Here is a 27,699-nt window from a genome sequence, read left to right as displayed (position 1 = left end):
CCTAATAAAGTACATAGCACATAGTAGGTGCTCAAATGTTTACTCTGTGAGATAAAATCCAAATCATGAATGAGTCCTTTCTGTGATAGTCCAGCAATGACTACAGAAAACAGAAATAGGATTAAGTATAGGGGCACCCCAGAAGTGCCCCTATAGCAAGGCTCCACCAGGATCGACGGGAATTAATGAGGTAATTCCCTTTGACTTAAATAGCCCCTCCCTGGCGAAGTGCAGTTTCCTCCCAGGGGTTACTGCCATGGTTCCAGTAGATTTACTCAGGCTTTGATGTAAGTTACCCATGACCAATCCAAGGATTTGTTGTTCAGTGCTTCTACCTATACTTCACTCTGCTTTTGCATGAGTAATCTTTTATTACTCAGAACCCCATGCCCTTTAAAAACCTCACTAAAGTCCTTTCTTTTATAAGGTCATTATTTTTATAGGAGATGGACTTGAAATCCTTTTTCTAATTTTTACAATGTTGGGGATCAAATCCAGGACTTCATGCATGCCCAGCAAGCACTCTACCCCTGAGATAAACCTTTAGTCCTTATTATTTATTTATTGAGACAGAGTCTTACTATGTTGCCCAGGTTGGCCTCAAATTCCTTGGCTCAAGTGACCCTCTGGCCCCAAGTGACCCTCTGGCATCAAGTGACCCTGAGGCCTCAGCCTCCCAAGTAGTTGGGACTACAGGCACTCCCCTCACCCACACACACCACTCCCAGCTTGAAATTCTTTTTTTGGAGCTTGTCATTAAGTAGGCAACCCCAAAAAGTATGAGTAGACTATACATTCATCCTTGTTTCACATGAGAAGGGAAGGTTGTGTTCTGTTAGTTTGAGTTGAATGCAACTAACTACACCTCAGGAACTGGAAAATAAGAAATATTTATCAGGTGCTTTCTGTGTCCAAGTACTGTTCTGTGTAACATGTTATTTCGATTTGTCTTAAAGCTATTGGATAAGTACTGTTAACCTATTGTACAGATAAAGAAACTGAAGCTAGAGTAAGACACATAGATAAGATTACTTAACTAGGAAATGATGGCGCCATATTCAAATGCAGATCTGATACCAAAGCCAATGATATCCAAGGGAAAAGACTGCTTCATGTCCTTTCAGGCTAGGTTAGCAGCAAAATCAGACATCAAATTGGTACTTTTTCTGAATGCTTGGAGATCTTCTGTAATGTGTCTCCAGTCCTGACTCCCCTCTGATTTGAGGCTCCTATATTCAATGCCTTCTTGGCACACCACTTTGACAGCTAATGGGATTCACAAAACTCAACAGGTCCGACACTTGAACTCCTGATTCTAGGGCCTCCACCCCAAAATGCTCCACATCTAGTCTCCCCTTCTTGGCAGAGGGCCACTTCATTCTTCAGGAATTTCAGGCCCCAAACAGAAATCATCATTGATTCCTTGTCCTCCCCACCCTCATAAACTACATCCAAACAATCCACAATCCTGAGGACTCAATCTTGGAAGTCCACCTCAGAGGATTGTTATGAGAATGAAACGAGCTGATATTTATAAAGCCGCTCGAGTAGTGCCTAACATATAAGTGCTGTATTTATTTATTTTTTTAAATTTTTATTTGTAGATGGACACAATGTCTTTATTTATTTTTATGTGGTGCTGAGGACTGAACCCAGTGCCTCATGCTTATAAGGCAAGAGCTCTACCACTGAGCTACAATCCCAGCCCCTAGTGCTGTGTTTACTAAGTAAATTAACATCCTACCACTTCTCCCTGCCTCCACTCTCCCACCCCAGTTCCAGCCAGCAACATCGCCCACCAACTACCAACTGCAGAGCCCCCTAACCAGCCTGCAGTTGGTAGTTGGTGTGTTAATCCTGATTATAATCCTAACCAGGATTATAAAAAAAAAATCCTTTTTTTCCCATTTCCATCCTTGCCCTCCGACCCAGAACAGTCTTCTAAAATACAAGTCAGATCACATCATCGCTCAAAATCCTCTAGAAACTTTCTATCTCAGAACAAAATACATTACAGTCCTTATTATGGCTCATTGCGTTTACAAGATTCCTCCCCCACTGTACCTCATCTTTATCCTGCTTTATCCACCACATTCTTGGTTCCTGTCCTCAGCCCTGTGCAATGTAATCTTCTACCAGGATCCCTCAGCCTGGGCCTCTTTTCCCTCAGTATCCAGAAGCCTGTTCCCACTTCACTCAGGGCTCTTCTCAAATGTCATCTCATCAAAGAGGCCTCCATTGTTCACTGTTATGGTTTGAATGTGTTGCTCAAGTTTTAATGTGTTGGAAATGTAATTCCTAAATTCTTATGGAAGTGGTGCTTTGGGGAAATACTGAGGATTAGCTGAGGTCATGAGGGTGGAGCCCCCACAATGGCATTAGTGGCTTTTGAAAAAGGAGAACCGGGGTTGGGGCTCAGTGGTAGAGCGCTTGCCTAGCATGTGAGAGTCACTGGGTTCAATTCTCAGCACCACATATAAATAAATGAATAAAATAAAGGTCCATCAACATCTAAAAATAAAATAAAATAAAGCAGGAGAGCGAGCTGAGCGGGGACACTTGCACTGCCACACCACGGGAGGTCCTCCTCCACATGAGGCAATAAGAAGGCCCCTGCCAGATGCTGAGCAGGGGCCAATAGCTTGCTCTTGGACTTCCCAACCTCCAGAACTGTGAGCCAAATAAACTTCCATTCTTTATAAATTACCCAAGTTAAGGTATTTTGTTACAATAACAGAAAATGAACTGAGACATTTCACCCTATCCCTACCTGTGTCAATCTTTATTCCCTTCTGTTTAATTTTTCTTCATACCATTTATCATACTTGATATATAGTATGTTAACTGAGTTATCGCCTCTCTCTTTGCCCTTGATATAAGTCCCAAAACGTTGGGCCTTTGTTTGGTTTCCTTCCATATCTCCTATACTCAAAACCACGCAAGGCCTATAGTAGACAAATTTGTTGAATACAGGAAAACAGGTATATATGAACTCACTTAAGGTTGTCTAAAAAGGGGAATAAATTATGTAAAATACCCATATTACATAATGGGTTCCATTTTCAGCAGGAAATTTTTATTTTTAAATGTTAAGAATTTTATCTTTAAATCTTCCCCATAATTTAAGTAAAATGGGCTAAAGATTAATCATTAAATTTTTTACATTTTCACCCATTTACCTACCTACAGTCATGAAAACTCTACTCAAATTAGATAAAAATCCTTTTTGTCCTATCAGATTTATCTCACTGAATACGTTCATTTTGCATAAACTACTCAAACAGAATTCAAGCATAATGCCATTTCCTTATAGAAAAAAAATCCACAGCATGATTTTTTTTTCCCCTGAAAAGTATTTCCTACTAAATGTTCAAACATGGAAATATGGAAAAGCAGAATTTAGATTTTGGGTATGGCAACTAAGTAGCCTGGTAATCTCCCAGTGGAACATTCTTCCAGGAAAAGTGGGCATTTATTGATGAAAATACTTCTAACATCTTGCCTCACACAGATTATGGTTCATCTGATGGTTGCCTTGGAAACAATAGCAATGCTAGCAAGGATTAGCCTCATAGGGTTGGTGCAGAATTATTTCCTGTGAAGTCACTGGGGAAGCAACACAGACAGTATGTGGGAATTTTAAAAAGGCAGAGAGATTGCCTGAGAGTAGGAGAGCCCAAACTCCTCCTAACAGATCAATCCCATCCACTCCTTATCCTTATGCTACCATTAAACTCAAGCCTCTGTCCTTTAAACCCTAGGTTCTTTTTTTTTGTTGTTGTTGTTTTGTACCAGGGATTGAATTCAGGGCACTTAACCAGTGAGCCACATCCCTAGTCCTTTTTATTTATTTTTAATCTTTATTTATTTATTTTTATGTGGTGCTGTGATCAAACCCAGCACCTCACACGTGCTAGGCAAGTGCTCTACCACTGAGCCACAACCGCAGACCCCTTTTTATTTTTTTGAGACAGCGTCTTACTAAGTTGCTTAGGACTTAAGTTGCTGAGGCTGGCTTTGAACTTGTGATCCTCCTGCATCAGTTTACTGAGCCACTGGGATTACAAGCATGAGCCACCATACTTGGCTAAACCCTACATCTTGCATGAAGCCTTTGCTTATAAATTTCAGCTTCCAGTTCTCATTTCTCTCAATTCATAGTTAAAAAAAAAAGATCTTCCTATAATTTAAGCATCTAATGATAGTGTTTTGCATGGTTCTCTAGATTCAAAATGAATTATCAGTTACTGAACATTTACCCTGAGCCAGGCACCCATGCCAAATGCTGTTAAAGTATTTCATTAAATTCTCATAATAATACTTGTTAGACAGGTATTACCAACCCACTATTTATTTTTATTTTCCAACCTATTATTTTGATGAGGAAACTGAACTTTGAAGAGATCAACTGACTTCTCATTGCAACATTTTCCAATAAGCCTCCTCACTTACATTAATCTGTAGGTTCTTCAAAAGGTAAGAGTGGCTCCATTTACCCTGTGACCTCTCTACTACTCAAAAAGATCACAACAATCAGTCAACAAAAACCAAGAAAGGATTTAAACAAAATCAACAATGAAAAAAAAAAACTGGATGTGATCAGATAGGAAGAGGGAGATCACTGTTTTGTTTTTGTAGTACTAGGGACTGAACCCAGGACCTTCTTCATGGTAGGCAAGCTTTCTACCACTGAGCTATGTCCCTAACCCCTCTTTTTTGGAGTAAGAATTCAAATGTACTAAAAGAATGTGGACAATGTCCACATACTATTTTTAAAAATCTGAAAATGTTGGGGTTGGGATTGTGGCTCAGCGGTAGAGCCCTCACCCAGCACGGGCGGGACCTGGGTTTGATTCTCAGCTTCTCAGCACCACATAAAAATAAAGGCATTGCGTTGTGTTGTGTCCATCTACAAAAAAAAAAAAAAAAAAAAAGATTCATATTCTCTCTCTCTCTCAAAAAAAAAAATCTGAAAATGTATATTATATTTATGTAAATCTTTAATAATGAACATACTGGTGTCTGGTCATGATCAACTGTGAGATACATCACAAGTCATTTGTTTCTACTAATAAAGTAATGAAGTCAATCCTCTACTTAAAAAAAATTACTAAGCAAATTCAGAATGCTTACTATATTTTCTCCAATGGGGGAGAGAAGGTGTAGTTACAGGTAGCCCTCTGAGCAAACTGAATATTACACGGCATTTTGAGCACCATCTTGAGAGAAAACAGGAAAAGAGTGGCTGATGTAAGGAAAAAGTACTGGGACAGGGATCCCAAATTACTGGAATCTATTCCTAACTGCTGTTGGCTCACTGGGTGGACAAGAGCAAGGTGCTAAGCAATCTGGCCTCTGCCTCCTCGAGCCTTCAGAAGTGCAGGATGAATGGTGCCAGTTCACTCTCGGGGCAGCAAGATGCTGCTTAGTGTTCTGGGCTGCACTGTTCTATTTCCTGTTTCTCCAAGGATGGTGAGGGAACTAGGGCAGCTTGCTCCTTCTGGAAACTGCCTTGTGGACTGGCTTTGTGGACATGAAACCAATAAGCTTTGATGTTGATTCAGGTGTTTTCTGAGAAAAATGGAAGGCCAAAGAATGAAATGTTCAAACAAATTCAGTTAAAAGGTGGAAATGAATTATGTAAACCAGAATGTCTCCATGATCTTAAAGTTGTTTCCAAGTGAACATCAACTTCTCAGGAGGAATTAAGAGATTAAAATCATCTCATTTTCTCAGCTATTGAATAAAAAATAAAAACCCATTTCCTATTTTTCCAAGGTGCTGGCGAATTGACTAGTTAAAGTCTGTGCAGACTATCAGGTATAAGGCGCTGTCTCACTGCCAAACACCATTCTATTTAATCTTGCCTCTGCTTCCATTTTGTCAGTCAACTTCCACGTCTATCTGGGATGCCATGATGGAGAATATTAATGAACTGCATTCTCATAAGCCTGAAAATTCTCAGGAGCAGGGAAGCTTAAAAAGATAAAAATGAAAATCTGGAACCTCCAGACTAAGGCTCATTTAAACGCCAGAATAATAATTTTCAAGCCAAAAAGAATCAATGACAAACAAGGTGTCACCTCAGAGCTCCCAGATGAGAAAGAAGGCACTCTATAAATCAAAATTATTATTAATAAATCTAACATACTAGACACAACAAAGACAACCATTCCAAATAATGAACCAACACCATTCAAAACAAGGCAAAGGCAAGGCAAAGGCAAAGGCACGTTGGCCACCAAATAAGACACAGCACTGCATTTGAATCAGGACCCAAAAAAACTTAAGTGAACAAATTAGGGATCACACTTGATAAAATAATAGCAACAACTCAGAAGCACATACATTAAAACACTGAACTGCGAGAAAGCTGATTAAAACATTTCCTTCGTGGGGCTGGGTTGGGGCTCAGTGGTAGAGTGCTCGCCAAGCATGGGTGAGGCCCTTGGTTTAATCCTCAGTGCCACATAAAAATAAATAAATAAATTAATTAATTAATTAATTAAAGGTATTAAAAATGTAAGCATAATATATTTTTAAAAAAATTTCCTTCATTATACATTTGATGATGGTGAATTTTGATATATTTCTATACAATGAGACCCACCAATAATTCTAATCTTTTGAGGCAGTCAGTCGTAATTACTACATAAACTCAAAAGAATGGGTTTTAGGGAACATAAAATACAATTCCAGCCAGGTGTGGTGGTGCACACCTGTAATCTCATCTGCTCGGGAGACTGAAGCAGGAGATCAAGAGTTCAAAGCCAGCCTTAGCAACAGCAAGGCCCCAAACAACTCAGTGAGACCCTGTCTCTAAAAAAAGTACAGAATAGGGCTAGGGATGATTTATGTCCTCAAAAGGTAAGAGTGGCTCAATTTACCCTGTGAACTCTCTAGTATTCAAAAAGATCACAACAATCAGCCAACAAAAAAATTATTTACATAAAATCAACAATGAAAACAACAACACTACTGGATGTGGTTGAGTTCCCCTGAGTTCAATCCCTGGTGCTGCCCCCACCCCATACAATTAGAGATGAAATTCAGAGGGAGTTAATCTAATGCTCCCAGTACAAGAAAATTGATTACTGATTCAATAGCTTGTTTCTACAGTGGAGCTGGTTTACACTGCAGCAGAAAGAATTAAATTAGAATAAAGGCTACTTTATTAATGGAGTAAGTTCACAGTTCTCAAATCACCTTCCATAGTTACAACTCCTTCCTTCCTTCCTTTATTCCCCACTCCTTTCTTTTCTTTTTGTACTGGGGATTGAACCCAGGAACATTTTACCACTGAGCTACAACCCGGCCTTTTTTTGTATTTTGAGACACAGTCTAAATTGCCCAGATTGGCCTCGATCCTCCTGCCTCAGCCTCCTGAATGGCTGGGATTACAGGTGTGCACCACTGCACTCTGCCATGATTACAGCTGATTCATTAATTTTACTACTAGGAGTCTATCCTAAGGAAATAATCAGAGAAGCTGTCAAAGACTTATGTAGTTAGAAATTTCCAAGGTGTATAACCTATATAAATGTGTGCTAAAGTGTACCTGAAGTCTTATGTATGTTATTAGTTAATAGCTAAAACCTATAATACCTATCACCAGTGAAACAGGCATGTTAATATTTATAAAACAGAATATAACACACCAAAGCAAATACATTAACAAAGCTACATGCATCAACATGTATGAACCATAAAAACAAAATGTTTAGTGAAAGACGACAGAAACAAAATAATCCCTACTGCATGATTCTACGTACATAAAATTTCAGAACAGGCAAAAAGATGGCATTTTTTATGGCTACACAGCAGGTGAAACTCTATGCAGCAAAGGAGAAAAATGATTCCCATGAAGTTGGGGGAGAAGAGGGCTGTACTCTCGGAGGTGCTTCTCAAGGGCTGGCAATGCTCTATTTCCCAACCTGAGTGGTGGTTACTTGGGTGTTTGCTTTTATTGCAGCATTTCATTAATATGTATGTGTATGTTTTATGCTCCCTCTGTATGTTTCACAGTTGTGATAGGTTTTATAAAAAAAGATTCAGGCACAAGGGCATTCCTTACAATAAGCAGTTTAGTCAGGGTTGAAGAGCAGCATTTCAGGGTCAAGCTGCCTTTGATGTGGATCCCAGCTCAGCCACTGTTTGCTGTGTGCTTAGGCAATACTTTTTACATCTTGTTTTGAAGAAATAGGAGAAGAATGCCCACCACACAGGGATGACATGGTAATCAAATGAAAGTGTCTACCACAGTGTGTGGTACTATGCAATATTTTTCTGCTGTTATTCTTACCCTGGATGAACAGCTACAGAAACACAACCAAGAGCACCTTCTTTGTGTAAAGCACAAATAGGCAAAGCAGAAATGGGGAAATCCACACAGTTCCAGTGTATTTCCAGAGAACTGACAGACAATAATTCAAACAAAGGTCAAAGGTTAAATGAAACTGAGACACTGGAAATAGCAGAAAGCTGTGCTCCAGCTGTGCCAGATCATAAAGTCATGGTGCTGCCCTTACCAAGACCTAATGCCCCTGTGCAATCTCAGTGTTCCCACTCCAGGAAAGGAGACCCACTGCCAGACAGTAGCTCTCAAACTCCTTAGTGTTTGGTTAATTTGAGTATAATTTTAGTTAAATATAGTCTAGCCATGCCTTTCTGAGTTACAAAAGTAATCTTGATTGTATTTTGAATGTTCCTAAGTCTGCATTAAATGATAATTCTTGGTTTGTCATTTCTTTTTTTAAAAAATTTTTTTTTAGTTATGGATGAATATACAGTATCTTTATTTATTTTTATGTGGTGCTGAGGATCGAACCCAGTGCCTTACACATGCAAGGCAAGTGCTTAATCACTGAGCTACAGCCCTAGCCCCTTGGTTTGTTATTTCTAAAGATGGTAGATCTCAGATTTATTTTATAAATTTTCCCAAATTGATTAATTGATTTCTACTAGTCTATAATTCTGGTTCATTTTCTAAAATCAGAACCAGCAAGTTACACGGACCAAAATCATCTAGTAAAGTTACATTTCACCAACCAAATTACCAAAGTGCTCAATGATAAGAAAAAATGAGAAATTGGGTTCCAGCATTTGTTGGTTTTTCAAAGAAGAATCTTTCAAAGCCAACACCTGAATGCTCCACAGATTACTCTTCTTATCAAAAGGGGGATAATTAAACTGAACAATGGAGACTCTTACATCATCACAATAGTTCAGGGGTTAATCTTACTTTCCCTGAGGGACAATCAGCTACCTGTCCTCTGATGTAAATTATCAGAAAGTTCACAGCTTCTAGCCAAAAATGTTTGATCTGAATCCAACAAATCCTCACATACAAATCTCTAGTTAACTGGAAGGACCAGGGAACAGAAAAATGAGCTAAATGTCACCATGAGGATGCAAACAGGCAAACTGAAACGTTGTAACTCTCTGCAGGAAAACTGGACCAGTTACTTCAACTTGCACCGGGCATAGAAAAGGAGCAGGGTTGTCCTAGAATAATACTTAAGGGACCAGGGAGGATGCACTAGACACAATGCTTGGTTCTGGATTAGAGTCTGGTGTGTAAAACTACACAGGACTTCCTGAGGTCCATCAGGAGAAATTTGGATATAACTTAGAATTAAAACCACGAAAACTATTGAAATGGAAAGGTGGAGGTCATTGATTTTAAATGCAGACTACAAAATAGTACATGCAACATATTATATAAGTTTGTTTTTAAAATTCATAGATGTATTTTTATGGCTAGAAAGTCCCTAAACATCTAGTCTGAGCTGCTTCAGTAGTGATCTCGAGAAGGTGTTAAGTGTGATGCTGTTATTTTTTAATTATGTGTCTCCCCCTCCCCAGTGCATATGTACTGGTTTTTGTAATAACAGGTTAAAAAGTTAGTTAAATAAAACAAAATCTCTCCAAGTAGCATATGACTAGTGCTAAGTAAATGATGAGTTCAGAAAATGAAGCAATTATCACTGTGTGCTAGAATAGTGAGGGAAGCCTTCATGGAGGAGAGGAATTTTAGCTGACTCTGGAAAATGGGTAAAATTCAGGCAAGTAGAAACTATAAATTCTTTATTCCACCAGTCAGTCTAAAAGTCATAGGGCTTTATGAACAATGGGTTGGCTAGCCATGAGATATTTAGGCCAGTGGGGGAGGGAGGAAATTAATCTTCCTTTTAGTCCTATCCAGCTACTTCTGTTTCTATCATTGTTCATGACCCCAGAACTTCTTTTCATTACCACCATGAAAAGAAGCAGCAATGTATTCTGGCTTCATTTTACTAAAAGATTTCTTCTTCCTGGCTCCTCAGAATGGAATGTTTTGCCTTTGAGAATGGAATGTTCTAACACAGGTATGTGTGGAGTCTTGTGTAATATGGAATGAAGTGAAGAGAAGGTGTGGTGGAAGGAATTTTGAGACTGTTAAGACAGCAGACATGAAATGGCCTTTTCAAACTACATAGTGTCCTGCCACGTTCATAAATGTGTAGGCTCCAGTTGTCTCTCTCACATATTTGATAAGCCTCTACCATGTGTCTGGCACACAAAATATTAAACACACAGGGCTGGGAATGTAGCTCAGTGGTAGAGTGCTTGCTTACCATTTGCAAGGCCCTGGGTTCAATCCCCAGAGCACATACACACACAAAGGAAAAAAGAGTTAAACATACAAACAAAAAGGAAACTGTAAACAAACATCAAGCTCTAGCTCATGATATACATTCCAAAGTATTTAGGAGTGACAAGTACTGATATCTTCAACTTACTCTGAAATGCAAAAATATGATGAAGTGATAGACAATACAGGTGAGAAAAATAATAAAGTAAAATACAGGAATGGGCACATGATATTCACTATTCATTATTTCATTTTTTCAGTATGTTTTTTTGTTTTGTTTTCAGTATGTTTGAAAAATTTCAGAATAAAGTGTTGGGGGAAAATAAATATAGCTTCATACCTTATCTATAGCTGATATTCTTCAATAAATATTTGCTGAATTTATGAAAACCCAAACTAAAAAAGTTTAAACACAGAAGGTTCTAAATGCATGCCTGGTTAAGCGTGGTAATGCATGCCTCTAAGGCCAGGGACTCAGGAGGCTGAGGCAGAACGATTCCAAGATCAAGACCAGCCTCAACAACTTAGTGAGATCCTGCCTCCAAATTTAAAATAATAAAAAAAAGGACTGGGGACATTGCCTGGTGGCAGAGTGCCCCTGGGTTCAACTCCTAGTACTGCAATTAATCAATCAATCAACTCATGCCTTGAAGCATCTTCTTTGAAAGAAATTTTAAATTTAGTCAAGTCCAACAATTTTAATCCTCTGAAAACAAAACTCTAGCCTAGAGACAAGCTGGGAATTTGCTATATCCAGACCATGTTCATTGTTCACAGAAGTAGCAAAAACAAACAGAACCTAGGGTAGAGAAGCAACCAGAAGTACTCAGGAGGGAGAAAAGAAAATAAATGGGAGACAGCGTAGAGAAAAGCCCCTGGCATAAATGTGATGTGGGTATAAAACTTGGATTTGGAACATGGAGCCCGGAGTCCCGCATACACCAGCTTTACTATTCCTAGCCATGTCACTGGGCTTGGGCAAGTCATTTACTCTGAAGTCCCTCTCTTATCAAACAGGAACAATATCTACCTTTCTACTGCACAGGTTCTGACCAAAGAACAGTAAGTTTTGTAAGTCTTAGAGCATAAAATAAATGGGAGGTACCTCAACATCATGCTAGCTCCAAGTGACACAGGCCTGTTCCATTTCCAAAATACAACCATCTCTTCGGGAAAATACAGCAGACAGTCATTATCAGTGCCTTTCTGGGGTTTATCTATTGCCCTGAAGAGAGTTTGAACTTTCCTCTAAATAATGGGTTCTCTCTCTCTCTCTCTCTCTCTCTCTCTCTCTCACACACACACACACACACACTAAAAAAAAAACGCACACTAATGGTAACTACGTATGATGAAGGAAGTGTTAATTTGATTGTGGTAATCATTTAAATATGTATACATGTATTAATTTAATTTTCATTTTTCAACTATATCTCAATAAAGCTGGAAGGAAAAAACCCTAACTTAGGTTAGTAGGTATTAGCAACAACAATAAGAACAACAAATTAGCAACAAAAAAAAGTATCAAAAAATTCAGAAAACACTGGGTTACAAAAGCTTTTAGTATACAAATATGTACTGCAAATCTCCAAGAGAGGTATAGAATGTTACATATTTCCTGGATTCATTCAAGAACAGAACCTTTTCTGTTCTCAGTTTCTTGAGATTGATGCTACAAGGAGCACAGTTTGAAGAAAGTTGCTGTAAACACTTTTGAAAATTCTAAATAGACCTACATTTCAATTCAGGATCTATGAATGGCAACCAAGTTAAAAATAAAAAGAACACTTAGTTGTAATAATCACCAAGTCACAGAATGAAACTAAGGGATCTTTGTCCTGCCTATGGAGGGGAAAAATGGTGCTAACGTCTAAGCAAAGTGACCGCTATGAACTTCTACTCTATTCCCCATCCTCCTTGTTGTGTGTTAGCATTAACATATTAGAGAGAACATTCTGCCTTTGGTTTTTTTGGGACTGGCTTATTTCACTTAGCATGATAGTCTATATAGTTCCATCCATTGTCTAGCAAATGCCATAATTTCATTCTTCTTTATGACTGAATGATATTCCATGGGGGGGATGGAAATGGGAAAGACAGTAGAATGACTCAGATACAACTTTCCTATGTTCATATATGAGTACACGACCAGTGTATCTCCACATCATGTACAACCATAAGAACAGGATCCTAATTAGAATAAGTAACTCCATATACATATGTCAAAATACACTCTACTGTCATGTATACCTAAAAAGAATAAAAAAGGTTCTTTTAAAAATTTTTAAATAAATTCCTTCCCCAAAAAAAAAAAACAAAAAAGACAGCTACGTAGTTCAGAGCAGGGAGCAGATAGAGTCCTGAGATTCCACAATGTATTCTGTGTGCACCTGAAATGATCTTCACTCATGCACACTTGCAGACTTAGAGCAGGATCCACTTTGGGTCTCTACCACAAACATCAAGAGCCACATTCTAGGGTCCCCACAGCCTCAGCACAGGGGTGATTTCTGCTCCACATGTGTTCCTTGTGACAGCCTCCTCATGGACATCTTAGACCTAAACTCAATCATACTTTTTGCAGCATGATTTTTTTTTAAGTCAGCTGCTACCTTTCAACTTGACTCCCTGTCTACCTATAACCATGGGATCAGGAGATTCTGCCTAAATAACTAGGTTCCTGTCCAGTCCTGACCCACTTATGCCTATTTCATAAGCTAGTATGTTTTGTTAATCTTCAGTATCCATCCTTCTGCTTTATTTTTTCTTCCAGAGTGCATTATAGATCTACATAATGGTGGGATTTGTTGTTAGTATTTGTATACACACATAATAGGCCTGTCCTTCTTTGTTTTAGCAGGGGCAATTCCTGGATAGGTATCTGACAATGGGCTATATCCAGACCATTGTCTAATAAGGTAAAGAGCGAGGGGCTAGGGTTGTGGCTCAGGGTCAGAGCGCTTGCTTCGCGCATGTGAGGCACTGAGTTCGATCCTCAGCATCACATTAAAAAAAAAAAAAAAAGTAAAGATTAAAAAAAAAAAAGGTAAAGAGCGAAACACATAACATCAGAGATGTTTTCTTATTAAAACTCTAGTGAAAAGCAGACTTGGAGAGACTTCCATATGTATTTCTAATAAAGCCTGTAGTCGGGCTGGGGATGTGGCTCAAGCGGTAGCACGCTCGCCTAGCATGCGTGCGGCCCGGGTTCGATCCTCAGCACCACATACAAAGATGTTGTGTCCGCCGATAACTAAAAAATAAATATTAAAAATTCTCTCTCCCCCCCCCCTTAAAAAAAAAAAAAAGCCTGTAGTCCTGGATAATGACAGAGCTACATTCCAATTCCAGATCCTTGACTAAGCAGCCAGGACCCTGATGATCAAACATTATGAGAAAAACAAAGCCAATGGATAGCTAGTCTTCAAATAGCAAATTTCCTGGATGAATTCTGAGTCATTAACAGCATAAGGGGATGGAAGGAAAGGATGAGATTAATACCAACCGTTGCCTCAATTAAAACTTTGCCTTTAAGAAAAAAACATTTAGGAACATGACAATCAACATTTTAGTGCCTCTGAATCTGAATCTTTTTCTGTTCATCTATTTTGTATTATAAACACAAATTAAAAGTAAACAGGTTTGCTAATTAGGAATGTTGTTATCAGCCTCTATCTTAGATAAAAACAGGTGAACTTGTCCTATGGGGACCAAAGATATTTTGGATGCTTACTACATTATACCCAAGAGAAAATTCTAGGATATAAATTGTTCTACAAGAAAAGTCATATTTTCAACAGTACCTGAGGAATAGAAATTGGATTTTTAGAGATCTCAAAGAAGTCTGAAGAAAAACAGTCATGACAGCTGATTAACTTGTGTCCTTGCCTTTACCAGTGGGATAACAACACCTAATTCAATCTCTTTACTGCAAATAAGGGATGATAATATCTAACTAATAATACAGTTATGAGTCTCAAATGAGATAATATATGAAAATAGCTCAAGTTATAAAGCACAAAAATATATGTATTACTAAGCATTTTCAAGACAAAGTGGTACCTCGAGAGGAATGGAGGGAGATTCAACATCATTTCAAAGGGATGTAAGATGACATCACCATTCCAATTCTCTCATTTCAAGCCAGAAGAGCCAATAATTCAAATTCTTTATGTAATTCCAGTTCCCCATGGAATTCCCACCTCAGTTTAACACCAACTCCAACTTAGCTGGATAGGGCGGTGTGGGGGGGTGCTTACTTTCTATAGTTCCAGATCATGCTGTAGCACAGGATTCCACAGTCACGCTGGGCAGGTAGGTGGAGCTCAGCCACAGAGTCATCGAGGAAGCAAAGCAGACACACCAACACATGCTGGGAGTATTGGGAAGCTGCAACCGTGACTAGGCCTTCCTTCTGTAGGTGCCCATAAAACCTTCTGAGCCAAACATAGATTTTGCCTCAGTTGTTATTATATTTCCTTGTTATAGGCATTTAAAAATCTACTGTGTTTGCTCTGTTCCTCAAGAGTCCCTAGTTCCTGTTGGTCTAGACTTGGCAAAGCCTTCTATTTATCATCTTCCACATTCTCACCTATTTAGCTTATAACCCACTGCTCTAAGTGACATACTATTTTCTTTTAAATTCATCAAAATTTTTTGATGGGAAAAAAATTTAAGAATATAGAAAACTAGGGAAAATATTCTATGAGTGCTGGCATGCCCAACACATCAAAGTATTAAATGTTAATGTTTTACACTGTTTGCTTTGTTATTTTTTCCTAAAATAAATCATAATAAGGATATCATCTCTACATAATCAAGTTAGGATGTTGTCTCTACAAATGCAAATTCATGTGAATTTCAGAAAAAATTGATAAGCAGCACTTGTGAATTTCTACAAAAATCCTTTAATATGAAGACTTAAGAGACAGATATGGAAAAAGGAATGTGGTTTTTACAGGACATATACTATAATACCATTTCAATCTATAAAAAGTAAAAAAAAATTCCTTAATATCCTGATACCCAGTGAGTATTCCACTATACTACTATATCTTATTTTAAAAACAGTGATATATAATTGATACACGATAAACTGTGCATCTTTAAAGCACAGGTGGCAGAGGTGATCAGCAATCAATGACATGGGGTCTGAGTGTCAGTGCAGCAAAGAAGTCTTCAGAGCACAGAGTGATATGGGTGCTCTAGTTTATAGGTTGACAGAGAAGAAAGGACAAGGGTACAATCCCTGCAGAGGGGCCACATTCTGGGACATGTTCCACCAGATGTCTTTACATACATACTTCTGACCTCAGCCTGTACCAGAAAAGGCAGAAATAGGAGCTTCTGTTTCCTAGAGGCTCTCTTCAGCAACCTGCACTAAGAAAATTTAAAATCATGACTTACATGGAATTATTTTAGAGCACATATTGAAGATATTTTAGAGCATACATCAGGAGCTAAGGGGTAGAAAATTGATAACTGACATAGTATAGTTGTCTTGAGTTCAGGGTTTATGGAACTTCTTGGATCTATGGGTTTATACTTCTCATCAAATGTGAATAATTTTCAGCCACTGCTTCTTTAAGTATTTATTCTGTTCCCCCTTCTATTTTGAGACTCTAATTATACTCATCAGACTACATGAAGTTGTTCCATAGCTCACTGACATTTTTCTCCCCTCTTTTTTCCTTTCTGTGTTTCATTGTGGTTAATTTCTATTGCTATGCCTTCAAATTTCCTCATCTTTTCTTCTATAGTATCTAACCTGCCACTAATGCCAACCAGTGAATTTTTCATCAGACAATGTAGTTTTCATCTAGAAGCTGGTCTGTGTTTATGTATTCCACATTTCTAACTTCTGAACATACAAAAATGCAATTATAATAACTCCTTTAATATTCTTCTATACTAATTCTACCATCTGTAGCTCTGGGTCAGTTTCAGTGGATTGACTATTCTCCTTTTCATGGATCACATTTTTCTGCTTCTTTCCATGCCTGATAATCTTTGAATGCTGGCTGTTACAAATTTTACTATGTAGGGTGTTGGATATTTTGTGTTCTTACAGATTTTCCTGACCTTTCCTATGGGATACAGTTAAACTACTTTAGTTTGATCCTTCAGATTTGTAGGCTGGGCTGGGATTGTGGCTTAGCCATAGAGCGCTCGCGTAGCACGGGCGTCTGGGACCTGGGTTCGATCCTCAGCACCATATAAAAATAAAGGCATTGTGTTGTGCCCATCTACACCTAAAAAATAAATGTTTAAAAAAAAAAAAAAGATTTGTCAGGCTGGTCCAGAGAAAGTGCTCATTCTGGATCTAATTACTTCCTACAACTGAGGCAAGACCTTCCAAAGTATTCTCTACCCAATGCCCCATGAATTATGAAACTTTCCTGTCTGGCTGATAGCAACAAGCACTTTTGTTATTACCCCGTGAGCACTGGAAACCATTTTATTCCCTTTGAGTTCCCAGTCTTGAGTCATTTGCTTACATGGATTTATTGATCAGCATCTCAAGAGAGACCTTCTGCAGGTCTCTGGGGTTCTTGTCTCTTGTCTTTCTGGTACCCTGCTCTATGCCCAAGGATCAGTTCCACATCAGCTGAGGGAGTCCACTGGGCTCTGCTTTAGACCCTGCCTCTGGTGCCTCAGCCTGGAAAGCCTAAGAAGCTGAGGGAAACTGTATGCCTCACCTCTTATTTCAGGGATCACTATCCCTCACTGCCCAATGCCTAGTGCCTTAAAAAGACTGTCTCATATAGGTTCTGGGGTTTTGTTGTTGTTTTGGTAGGAAGGCAAATTTGGTCTGTTAGTTCAGCTTGGCTAGAAGCCGAAGTCCCCAATGTATCTTTGGAAGCTAATTTATTCAAACAATGATCCACATATTGTATTTGGCTTTCATGTCTCTTAAATCCTTCTTAATCTTAAATTCCCATCCTATATCTCTTTTTCTATGAAAACTGAATAGACCCAGGTACCTGTCCTATGGGATGTCCACTTTCTGGATTTGTTTGGTTGCTGTTAAGTCAATAGACTTGTGTCTCTATCCTAGGAGTTGACAAGCTTTCTGGGAAGATACAGAAAATGAACATTTAGCTTTGTGGGCCATAGATTACCTCTTTCACATAGTCTTCTTTGGTTTACTATATTTGTTTTGGTGGTACTGGGGATGGAACCCAGAGCTTTACACATGCTAGGCAAGTGCTCTGCCACTCTGCTACACCCCCAGCCTTGGGGGAACATTCTCTTTTCTGAATATTATTATAAACTTTTGGATTTTTCTACATTTGTATGTTTAAATCAATTGCAGCCAATTTTCCAGTTGTCCCCCCTTTGGCCAATAAAATCTCTTTAAACTGGCTTCTGTATCCTTTTGACACAATCTCATTAGTTTGTTTTAAATTGAGGAATGATTATTCCATTAGACTGGAAGCATCCTTGCGTCTGACACACATGTCAGCTAAGGCTCAATTCCTGTTTCAGACCTGGAATTAGCTGTTTTGGTGAGCAACCTTAGCTCCTTTCAGTAAGGAATAAATAGAATTTAAGATCTGGTACTACAGGTGCCCATTACTCCTACTATATCCAACCTAATCCATTTTGACCTCTTTGCTTTTGAGGGTATTTCCTCCTGCTATCCTTCATAGTCATTCTCTTACTTATATCATACTTGTTACTACTGAAACATCTCTTGCTAAATACTAAGGTACTACTATTTTTGTCCCAGGTTGCATGACATTACATAACTTTGAATGAATTAATGAATTTCATTAAACAAAAATGAAGTTATAATGCCATTAAAACAATGGGTAGTATCACTTAATTGCTGAGCACCACTGTTATAATGCTATATCTCTGTTAATTACTTATCGGTTGGATTTTTTTTAAAAAAAGAAATTAATTGCCTGCTTTCTACATCACCATCAAGTTTTATAACATTCTGAGCCCAGGATACAATGAATAGCACTGGAGATACAAATAAGTCTAAGACAGTCCTTAGTTTCCTAGTCCCTGAGCTTTAATACCTAGTTGGTGAGATGCAACACAGTAGCTCAAATACAGTTACTATTCACTAAACCAGGTAAGTACTTTATACCATCCACAACTCAAACAACCTTAAAAGGCATCCTGCATGATTCTTTTACTTTTTTATGATTCCTTCTTTTTCAGATGAGGAAAATATACAATTTCAAGCTCCCTGAACCTCAACCAGCACAGTCAGTAAACAAAAGAGCCAAAGTAAACCCTGATTTAGTACTCAAACCTGTGCCCATTTCACTATGCTAGACTGCCTCTTAGAAAGAGTGACAGATGAAATACGCCCTAATTTCAGCAAGGCTTAAGGTTTTTGCTTTTATTCTACACAACTTCCTGGCCAGACAGACTGTGGAACTTAGGAGGAAGAAAAGTTTACTTGGGAGGGTCCTCCATGGCATGGTGTCAATCTAACAAAAAAATCCAAGAGTCCATTTTGTTCCTTACAGATGAAGGAATTAATAAGATACTTGTAACATCAGCTGCTGAAACTGAATCAGGCAAGAACAGCTGTCCCCAATCCTGGTTTCATACTAAAATAGTAACTTCCACCCTTGGCTACAAGATATAATCACCTGATATTAAAAATCCCAATGCCTAGGTCACATCCCAGAGCAGTTACATCAATTCTCTGGGTTGGCCCCAGTGATGGGTATTTGGCTTAACATCTCCTCAGCTGTTGAGCAATCAGAAATGAGAATTACAGCTTTAGAATAAAGAATTATTATTTACTAAGTCACTCTGAATACACTGAGAAAAGATTCCTATTAAGAAAAAAAAAAGGTGAAAATAAGTAGATACAAACAGCAATCTGAAGTCAGAGGGATCAAGCATAGAAACAAGTATTTGCAGGTATCTATGAGTCTCCATTCCAAGAGAGCTTTGAGGAAAGAGATCATTATGGGTCTAGTCTGACTCAGGTAGTCAGAATGTACCTGATAGCTTCTCAGCCCACAATTCCCACCAACAACAGTCACCACTGACTAAGCAATTGTCAGGAGGCTCGACACATTTTCATGTAGTCTTCAATTTTACAATGTAGGTTTCTTTTCTTTATTTGGTGGTGCTGGGTATTGAACCCAGGGCCTCATGCATGTGAGGCAAGCACTCTACCAACTGAGCTATATCCCCAGCCCCCAATATAGGTTTCTATTACATAGATGATGCATAAAAAAACACAAGAGGCCAGGCAAGGTGGTGCATGCCTGTAATCCCAGCGGCTTGGGAGGCTGAGGCAGGAGGATTACGAGTTCAAAGCCAGTCTCAGCAATAGTGAGGGACTAAGCAACTCAGTGAGACCCTGTCTCTAAATAAAATACAAAAAAGAGCTGGGGATGTGGCTCAATGGTTGAGTGCCCTTGAGTTAAATCACAGTACCCGCCCTCCCCCCCAAAAGACCTAAGATACCTTACATTTGTTTCTAAACAAGTCATCTATCAGGGGTTCACAATTTAAAAGCCATGGATCCTTTGGGGATACCAAGCTGCTCTGAGTGAAGGTATTGCAGATTGAGCACACCCCCTCGACAGATGCTGCTGTGGTTACAGAATACAAATCCTACTGAGAACATACCCTAACAATGTATCACTTGGCACTTTTTTTTTTTTATCAATCTATCAATGCTAACACATCTATTAAAAATATCAAGTCTACAATTTTTTATGTCTAAATGTTCTTTTGTGAAGAAACTACCTCATATATTATTAGTGGAAATGTGAAATGGTACAAGCTTCTTTGAAAATCGGTGCGGCAGCATCTTAAAAAAGTTAAGAGACAGGGGTTGTGGCTCAGCGGTAGAGCACTTGCCTAGCAAGTGCAAGGCGCTAGGTTTGATCCTCAGCACCACATAAAAGTAAATAAATAAAGATGTTGTATCCAACTACAACTTAAAAAAAATATTAAAAAGACATACCATACAGTAATTCCACTCCTAGAATTTCACAAATACACTAGTGAAATGAGTGAAACACAAGACTACAAGACTACATAGTGCCTTATTCCATTTATATGAAATAGAAACGGGAATCAGTACAGACAGAAAGCATATCATTATTTGCCTGGGAGTGCAGGTGGGGACAGGAGTGAGGACTGACTGCAGAGGTACGAGGGAATTTTCTGGGGTGACTGAAATATTCTAAAACTGTATTTCAGCAATGGCTGCACAATTCTATACATTTGCTGAATTGTAATATAATTAAATTATACTTCAATAAGGCTGTTTCAAAATATTGTGAAAAGTCATTGAATTAGTTTTAAAAAGCAGGGAGTCTATGCTGAAAGACTGGGAATCAGTGATGGAGAGAAAGGCAAAGGAATTCAGTAAGTGAGTACGTGTTAAAGGAAGTAAAACATTAATTCTCTGATGAGTAAACCTTTTAGTAAACAGTCCAATGCACTACACAGTTCAACTACAGAACTAAGTAATACACGCTTTCTGACTCCTGAGTCTAGTTCTAACTCTTACAGAACTTTGAGACAAGGTGCTGAGCCCTCAGAAGGAGGTGCCTAGAGAGCAGAGTCAACAGGACAGATGCAGAGTGTAAAAAACAAAAGAAAGGTGCTAGCAGAAGAACAAAGGCCACGTGAAGGAAATGGAAACTGAGCTTAGCCTTGGGGGCCCAGGGAACTTCCCAAGAGGGTGGCTGTTACCAGGTATTGGCGGGGTGGGGAGAGGAGGAGGCAGGAGGATCATTGCAAAGTCCAGGTCAGCCTCAGCCTCAGCAACTTAGCAAGAAACTGTCTAAAAAATCAATCAATCAATCCTTCAGCAAAGAAGTATGCCAGTGAGAAGGGAAGGGGGAGGGAGCCGACTCTTCAATTCTCTGGTCCTGTGTGGGTGGGGAAGTTCACCTTGAATCACCCTAATAAGTCAGTCTCTCCAGCTGACAGTTTAATTCCCCAACAAACACCTTTAAAGGGCCCCATGTTTTGGAAGACACATTGTCATTCATTCTTTCTTGTTTTTTGTTTTTAAACAAAAAAGACTATTATATACACAAATTCCTTTCACTTTAAGGATAAACCATCACAGGAAAAGAAAGGCTTTTTAATTCAAACTCTGTCAGTTTTGAAACAGGATGTTAATTTTCAAAGACTGGCCTCAATTCTACCACATTGTGTTCAATTTCAATTTAGTTTTGAGAAATAAGTCAAATATTTAAGTAGAAGGCAAGGCTTTGAGTTGACTTGAAATAATAACTGGTATGCTCTTCAAAGAGCTCCTGTTAAACACTGAAGTTCCTCTTCAATAATATATGTCTGTCTGCAGCCTTTTATGTAAACAGACTGTATAAAACAAAACCTATTGTTTCAGTAAACATTTATTTTTTACTGAAAAAACTGTTAACCCTGTTATTTGACAAAGATTTTCATAACACATTTGCATTGACCATAGTTTCCCTGGCTCTCTGACCTTCGATGACTCATATCCTCTTGGGCCTTAGTTGTTTCTTCAACTGTGAGATCAAAGGGTCAGGCTAGATTACACAGGTTAACCTCATCCTTCAACAACCGAAATACCAAGGGTTCTCACCATCTTAAAACCTTAAAATTTACAGTCAAATTAGTGATCGCCTACTCTTTCAGTCTTCAGAATAAACTCATAGCCTTTTTTGGATCCCTGCCAAATGCATGGCACTAAGCATTGTTGGGGATAAAAACCAGTTAAAGACACAGTCTTTGCCCTTCAGGTTATCTAAAACCTAGGAGGAAGCCGGGCATGGTGGCATACACCTGTAATCCCTGTGGCTTGGGAGGCTAAGGCAGGAAGATTGGGAGTTCAAAGCTAGCCTCAGCAACTTAGTGAGGCACTTGGTAACTCAGTGAGACCTTGACTGTAATAAAATATATAAAAAAGGGCTGGGGATATGGTTCAGTGGTTAAGCAACCCTGGGTTCAATCCTCGGTACTAAAAAACAAAAAACCTAGGAGGAAAACAAACATGAGGCACAACATTAAGTGACAAGAAAATTTAGACAACAAAAACAAAATACAAACAAAAATTCAGACCATAGGCTCTATCATTTAGATAAATTAAGAGTTTGATATAAAGCATCCCCAAATATCCCTACCTTTGGTGGGCAATATCAAGGATAATGATTATGTTCCATGTACTGCCACCACCATATGTGGTGGGATGCTGTTTTGTGGGGACCATGAGTTGGACACACAGTACAGCAGGTCTCATATTCCTTACTATTAGTCTTTTTTTCTGTACAATAATGATGGAAAACAGGTCCTAAGTGATAAACTGTATTGAGAATTCAGTTCACGCTTTTAATTTATATATTAGAATATATGGAAGCAATATCTGCCTTAATCATTAATGTAAAAGGAAAGACCTGCTATGACTTCTCTGACATCATAGTTACGTCTTGCCTGCACTCTGAACCTGACTAGAAGTGTCACAGGAGAAGGAATAACTGGTATTCATAGCAACATCACCAGACGGGAACCATGTAGAAAGCTGTAACCTAGCAACTGATGACGAGAGGTGTGTAAGGGGAATTCTTCCAGCTCTGCAAATGACAAACATACAGCACTGAATGCAACTAATCATATGAGGGCAATGTGGAAAATCTGACTTACCTGTGGAGAGCTGGGGAGTGTCAGCCTCACAAAACCCCAGAACTAAGACATATCGCTTCAAACAGGAAAAGCATAGCAACACCTCCTCACTCCCAATACCACCCATCATATGCATGGAAAGTACTTATGTGTCATGAAATGGAATGGAAAATAAATTTTGGTGAGACACAGTCATCTCAACCTCTACTTTCTCCATATACAGAGGCAGTGAATTTGGATGAGAAGACACCCCAGTCTCAGAGAAGTTGGAATATGTTCTGCATGCAAAGAAAGTGGCATCACAAACCTGACAGAGTTACAATGTACTACATCACATGAGAACCCCAGCCCTCCACAATCTTCTTTCTTCTTTCTCCTAAGCAGCACAAAATTCGGATGTCTGGAGGGTCACAGACAGGGAAACTGAGGTCCAGAATGAGGATTTATTCAAAGTCAGAAAGCTAGTGACTAAGCAGAGGCAAAAACCCAGGTCTTCTGGTTTCCAGGCTAATTCTTTCCATTAAAGCACAATGCTACTTTTCTTCTTATATTTAAACAGAAACTCTTAATAGGAATGAGAAATAAACTCCTTTTATGTGAAGCTACTGAGATGGTAGGGCTTAGCTATCATGACAGTTGGTGTTACCCTACCTAACGTAACTATGAATAGGCCTATCCTACCCTAAGGCAATCTGAAAAAGATACCTACTTTTTTATTTTAGGGATTCTGGATCAATTTCCAAGGAATTCATCCAACTCTGTGATTATCGGATATTATCTGAGTATAGACGACTAAAAGGCTTCTCTATTTCGGATAGAGCAGTGTATGTGTACATACGCTATGTCTGCCTTAGAATCCTACCTAGTTAGAAATGAAAAGATTTTGTAACCTGCCACTCTAACCCCTTCAGAAAATTCAAGCCCAGGAAGGGAATTTCAGGACTCTACTGATACTGATGTAGCCGAGGTTCTGGTTGTTCACCTATCCATTCCTTCTCCAGGACACAGAGCAGGCCTATATTTCCCAGCCTTTCTCATAACTGAGTATGGCCTTGTGATGGATCACAAGGCCATACTCAGTTATGAGGATCAAAGCAATGTGCACCATTTCCAGGCACAGCCCATAGAAACCTTCCAAGCTTTTTCCTTTCTTCTATGACCTTGGAACCACCTGTTAAAGATAGCAGTCACAAGACAGAGGGGGAGAGCTGCCTGAAGTGAGCACAGCTCACCAGTCAGGAACATCAGTTTTTAATTCCTCTGTTAAGCTACTAAGATTTGGTTATTTATCTGTTACAGCAATGTCAATATTAACTGACAAAACCATAACTATGCTTACCTCTCTACAAAAAAATGAATACAACCCTTTTCTTTTTTTTTTTAATATCTTTATTTTATTTTTATGTGGCGTTGAGGATCGAACCCAGTGCCCTGCGCATGCCAGGCGAGTGCGCTACCGCTTGAGCCACATCCCCAGCCCATCTTTTTTTTTTTTTTTTTTTTAATATTTTGGTTTTTGTTATAGTCGGACACAACACCTTTATTTTATTTATTTTTATGTGGTGCTGAGGATCGAACCCAGCGCCTCACACATGCAAGGCGAGTGCTCTACCGCTGAACCACAACCCCAGCCCCATGAATACAACCCTTTTTCTCAATCAGAATTATTTATTCCCACAGAGATGACTTTGTTTTACTTGTTGAGCCAATAAAAGCCCCACTGGAAGCAGTAAAAGACTAGGACTGCGGACTTAGCAAGTCACTTAACTTCCCTGGGGCTCATCTTCCTTAACTAATAATAGATAATGATTTGCAAATCAGTTTTTTCTTTTAATACATAGCTGAAAAACTACCCTTTTCCCCAAATAAAATATTAAGCAGAACTTCAAGATATAAAACATAAAAAGGGTCAGGCTGAAATGAAAATGGGGAAAGGAGCAGGAATTTGCCAGCTTAAAGTCTCCTTCAGCTTCTCACAACTGTTCCTGAGGCACCTCTTGGAGACCTATGACTCCCAAGAACCACTGACCTAAACCAATGGTTTTCTAAATTATGTGGCTATTTTGTTGGCAACCCAGCCCTTTTCTGTATGAAATCTGATGAGAAGCCTCAATAAACAGAAAAGATAAATCAATCTTATATTAATGTTAAGTATTTAAAAACTTTAAATGAATAAAGTTTATAAACTCAATAAAAGCAAAGAGGCCTTTTCGAGTTGATTTGAAATTGCAGGACAATGATAATGAGTGGCAATCTTAATACTGATATATTTATGGATTTAGTTTTGGTTTTAAACATTGAAAACAATTTTTCAAAAATTCAGATGCAACCAGTTGTGTACTGCTCACAATATTTTTTTTGAGAGAGAGAGAGAGAGAGAGAGAGAGAGAGAGGAGAGAGAGAATTTTTTAAAAAATATTTATTTTTCAGTTTTCGTTGGACACAACATCTTTATTTTTTATTTTTTATGTTGTGTTGAGGATCGAACCCAGCACCCCGTGCATGCCAGGCGAGCGCGTTACCGCTTGAGCCACATCCCCAGCCCAACAATATGCTTTTTTAATTTTTATAGTTGTGTGGAAACAATGCCTTTATTTTATTTATTTATTTTTATGTGTGCTGAGGATTGAACCCAGGGCCTTTCACATGCTAGATGAGCACTCTACCGCTGAGCCACAACCCCAGCCCAACTTGACACTCTCTAGTTAACAGAGATGGCAGAGGCCTCCACGAGGGCAAGCTGAGCCACAGACAGGGCAAGCTGAGCCACAGACAAGTCTCTCATGAGCTAAGTGAATGTGTGGCCGCTATCACCAGGGAGCACATGACATCTGTTTTGGTATGATTCTTCAAAGTGTTACAAATTTTAAAAACAATAAATTTGCATAACATTTCACAAATCACTGATCCAGATATAGACTAGAATTTCTCTTTTAACTCTAAATTGTAAGATAGCACTGGATCATTGTCTCAGACTAATGAAGAAAAATGGGGAAGATGAAGTCAGTGTCAAAGTATCACCTGCTTTTCTGCTGAGATTGTTTATTCAGTGAATATTTTATTATTCAAAGCAATAATATTTAGGGACCAGATCTAGAGGCTGACCAGCATAAGTAGGTAACCCAACAGTGTATGGTCTGCTACCCATATGTTTTTCTCTGACTATAAACTCCAACTTTCCTACCATCTACAACCCAACTGGCAAGTTCAAAATTTGGGGGCTCCACCTTACACCTGGCAAGGGCAGCTCATTTAACTGTTTTACCTCTCTGATAACGATCCATTGAGCTGTCCACAGGGACTGAGGTATTCCAGATTTCAATGTCAAAAAGGCAAACTGCCATCGTATTAAGTTGATTTTATCAACATGAAGATCTATTTCTAGAGGAATCTTCAGCCTTACACCCTCCAAAATTAAGACTTAATATGCTTAAACCTTAGGCTCTCCTCTTTTAAAAAAAGAAAAGCAGAACTATATACAGCTATAACCAATAAAACCAACCTGAAGATTCAAATCAGGCATGGCTCTCCCAGGGTAAATAATTAAGAACAGGCTCACATAATCAAGAAGATTCTACCAATAAATACACCTACATGCTCAAAGAATAAGCAGCTACCAGCCAGTGTGTTTAACTACTAATTAAAAACAGTTCCAGTCTAGTAATACTGGAGTGCCATCTTCAGAGGACACTCCCACTCACAAAAGTCCCTATTGTGTTTCAGCTGAAGAGACTGTCTCAGCACACTGCTTTTAATCCTTCTGGCACACCTTGACATCAGACAGAAATTGCTAAAACAAAATCCCAAACCTCTATATTCCTTTTACCCAGTGACTTTGAAGTTAAAGGGCGTCCAAAACAGTATTACCCAGCAAATATCAACTAAAAAAACCAATGAAACTTGCCCTCTTCCTCTCTTCCCTTTTCCTCTTCTTTCTCTCCTCTCTCTTTCTGCCCACCTCCTCTTCTCTCTGCTCTCAACTTCTCCTTTAGGCAGCCCCCCAATAAAATCTCTTGGTTGAAAAAAAAAAAACAGTGAAACCAACAAGATAGAAAAAGCACACAAAGAAGTATTTTATTCTGATTGACTACCCATCCTTGAAAATGTACAAAAAGCAATTTTTAAGCCAGTGGTTAATCTGTAACCATTGTAAGGCCCTGGGAAAGGGTCACTAAATTTTTGATCCTCAGTTTCCTTATCTGCTAAATAATGATTACCACACCTTCCCTTGCAGGTGGTGATGAGATCAGAGAAGGTCATATATGTGAGTGACCTTTGGAAAAGTCACCATTATTTGGTTAGAAAATAATCTCTTTTCTTGAGCAGTGCTGGGGATGGAACCCAAGGCCTCATGCATGCTGGGCAAGTGCTCTACCACTGAGCTGCATCCCCAGGGCTTATAAACTTGTTTCCATAACTTCGTTCAAGGATAGGTTGGCTGAAAATTATCATGTCTTTTC

At 38.8% G+C, this 27,699-nt stretch overlaps 1 protein-coding gene and 1 non-coding gene across 7 annotated transcripts in view; both read right to left on the bottom strand.

Moving 5' to 3' along the window:
• Bicdl1 (BICD family like cargo adaptor 1) overlaps positions 1-27,699 on the bottom strand; it is a 94,901-nt gene that overhangs the window by 40,671 nt on the left and 26,531 nt on the right. The gene's annotated exons all lie outside the window — the stretch shown is intronic.
• Trnav-cac (transfer RNA valine (anticodon CAC)) lies at positions 19,732-19,804 on the bottom strand. The gene has a single exon. It is a non-coding gene; the product is annotated as a tRNA-Val (tRNA).

Source organism: Marmota monax, unplaced genomic scaffold, assembly GCF_021218885.2.
Source record: "Marmota monax isolate L192 unplaced genomic scaffold, Marmota_monax_Labrador192_F-V1.1 WCK01_AAM20220418_F8-fsc00185, whole genome shotgun sequence".
Taxonomy (NCBI): domain Eukaryota; kingdom Metazoa; phylum Chordata; class Mammalia; order Rodentia; family Sciuridae; genus Marmota; species Marmota monax.
Note: the sequence above shows the minus strand (reverse complement) of the source record. Positions and strands in the feature narration are given on the sequence as shown.